The sequence below is a fragment of the Phacochoerus africanus genome, chromosome 16 (assembly GCF_016906955.1).
Source record: "Phacochoerus africanus isolate WHEZ1 chromosome 16, ROS_Pafr_v1, whole genome shotgun sequence".
In the NCBI taxonomy this organism is placed as follows: domain Eukaryota; kingdom Metazoa; phylum Chordata; class Mammalia; order Artiodactyla; family Suidae; genus Phacochoerus; species Phacochoerus africanus.
This window is the reverse complement of record NC_062559.1, coordinates 47,894,385-47,897,263: the sequence shown is the minus strand read 5'-3', so window position 1 is coordinate 47,897,263 and position 2,879 is coordinate 47,894,385. Positions and strand designations below refer to the sequence as shown.

The following is a 2,879-nucleotide window of genomic DNA, read 5'->3' as shown; positions in this document are numbered from 1 at the left end:
TTTTCCTTTACAAGTGCTTCAAAAAAGGGGGAAGATTGTATATTATTACTTTTGTTAGAAGAGGGAAACTTTAGGAGTTCCTGCTGTGGTGCAGCAGATTAAGTGTCAGTGTTGTCTCCGCAGTGGCTCAGGTTGCTGCTGAGGCATGGATTTGATCCCAGACCTGGTGCAGTGGGGTAAGCATCCAGTGTTGCTGCAGCTGTGCTGTAGGTTGCAGCTGCAGCTCAGATTCAGTCCCTGGCCTAGGAACTTCCATATGCCACAAGTGGGGGAAACTACAGTTTCTTCAAAAGGTTTCTCTGGTTCTAAAGTCTTTTAGGATGGCCCTTAAATTTACAGATTTACTCTAAAAGGATACCTTTTCCTAAATGCTTTTTTTTTTTTTAATTAAAAAAGAGGAAGGTTTCTCTGTCCTGGGCTCTGCCTTCGAGTGAGGAGGTGGTGTCGTCCGCTGATTCCAGGTGATTTGAGCTCCAGACAGGATGAACGAGGTGGTTTGCAACAACCATCTGGGGAGAAGGTCTGTGTTCAACGCAACACGGATGACACTATCAGGGACCTTAAGAAGCTGATCCGAAGCCCAAACTGGCACTCGTTAGAACAAGATCCTATTAAAGAAGTGGTGCACGATTTTTCAGGACCACGTGTCTCTGGGGGGCTGTGAAATCCATGACAGGATGAACCTGCAGTTTTATTACCAATAAAGCAGAATTCCTTCCCCCTCCCCGCCGGCCCTTCTCTCTTTTCCCACCCTTACGCCTACAATAGTGTGGCTGCTTGTTTTTGAAAACTTGCATTAATAAAAACAGAAGCTTAAAAAAAAAAAAAAAAAAAAGGAAGGTTTGGGCGTTCCCATCGTGGCGCAGTGGCTAATGAACCGGACTAGGATCCATGAGGTTGCAGGTTTGATCCCCGGCCTTTCTCAGTGGGTTAAGGACCCGGTGTTGCTGTGAGCTGTGGTGTATGTCACTGATGAGGCTCGGATTCTGCATTGCTGTGGCTGTGGTGTAGGCCAGCAGCTGCAGCTCTGATTCAACCCCTAGCCTGGGAACTTCCATATGCCCCAGGTGTGGCCCTAAAAAAGCCAAAAAAAAAAAAAAAGGAAGGTTTATTTGTCAGCCTTCACCTGCTCCTAGAGGCCTGGATTGTGAGTAAGAGCTTGGGTGCTGAAGGGACAGACAGGCTGAGTTCCCCTCCCGACTTTACACCCCCCACCCTGTGATCCCCTTTTCTCCACCTTAAGAAAAAAGCAAAAATGAGGGTATGCTTCTTAGGTCTGCAGGAAGCTGAAGTGAGCTAATGCTTGGATAGCCCTGAGATGGATAGCACTCAATACCTACCCAGTGTTGTTTTTTGTTTGTTTGTTTGTTTTTTCTTAGCTGTTGCTGCTACCTCTGAAGAGACTAAAATTCCCTGAGGCAGTTTCTGCATGGAGGCTGGTTTTACACAGAAGGGCTTTGCTCTAAAAGTGTTTCCTTTTAAGTTATGTCTATATTTCAAAATTGCTATCAGTGGAAGGTATGGAATTAACAGTTTTCTACGATGGAATACTCTTGGGTCCGTGCCAGCCTCAGCTTGGGCTCAGGCTCCCCAGACAGCTGGGAGGCTGTGGGAGGGCTGACCCCGAGCTTCTGCCCCACTCTGCATGGCCTGCCCCTGCCTCCCCCTCACACATGTAGTGACTCCTGTGAAACATTAAAAAGTTGTAAGAAAAATGCCTTTCAAGTATCTGGAAGAATAAAGCTCTATGCCCTTCATTTCACCTGTATTAGTAAAATGTCATACATTCCTTTGTCCATTTCTGTCAGGAAAGTTGAGCCCTGCTGGCCTGCTGTTTTTGCTTATAGTTCTGACTAAGGAAATTTCAGAGCCTGGCTTTAAAAATGAAAGTCTTCATAAGGAACAAGAGGAGTCCTAGGAAGAGATGAAAGAGATTCCCCTTTCCCCCTTCTGATGAGAGAAGGAGACCTTTTTCCCATAAAACCAGCTCCAATCATCTAATTTGACAAAAAGTTACATTGAGAGCTTTCACAGGAATATCAATCTTGCTTTTGTGTGTGAATGGCTGCTACCAGCTTATTTTCTTCCTTTATCAAAAATCTGCCCTTGAAAAATAATAGGAACAAAAAGGTTTTGTAGGAGCCCTAAGGCTTAGAAATTGGTGCCATGACCTGTGACAATGCGATGCTTGTGATTCTCTGTGACTCTTCTCTGCCTTCCAAGATCCATGCTCTTCCTTTCTGAGGCCTGTGCTGGGCCCCAGGAGACTGAGCCCCAAGAAAGTCCAGCCCCCAGCCTTCCTTGGATGTCCTTGTTGGCCTTGGCCAATGGAAGAGTCTGGACTTTGGTGAGGCAAGCAAATCCCCCAAGGCACAAGGGTTAAGGAAGCCTTCACTCCCACAGGTGACCCTGCACCCTGTAAGCCTATCGGTGAGGCTGGCAGGGGTAAGATTAGGCCATTCACTTCCCACTCCATCCCTGCTCTGGGCTGTTCTGGCCCTCCTGGGAGAAGCACATCAGCTCCTCCAGGGCTCCAGCCTTCCCTGGGCTCACGTGACCCTCCAGCCTAGGGGGAGAAATGGTTCACACTATTACTTGTCTCTGGGTGGTCCCACTCACCTCTGTGGTTCTCTTACCCACATGTACACTTGTATAGATAGTTCCTCGAACCATCTGAGTCAAGTTATTTCTCATAAGGACTCCAGCTAAGCCAATAATCTTTTACCAAATAATAACACTAATAATTCCGATGGTTTACGTTAATGTGTTGCTCTGGTAATAATGTTTGAGATTGAGAGCTCAGTATTCTTGACTAGTGTAAATAATTAGAGTATGATCTTTCAATCAGTGAAGGAACAGAAAAGAACTTAAAAATCTGT

General features: G+C 46.1%; 1 pseudogene; it reads left to right on the top strand.

The window, feature by feature from the left end:
• Positions 1-482: 482 nt before the first annotated feature.
• Positions 483-704, top strand: LOC125117307 (ubiquitin-like protein 5; annotated as a pseudogene).
• Positions 705-2,879: the final 2,175 nt, after the last annotated feature.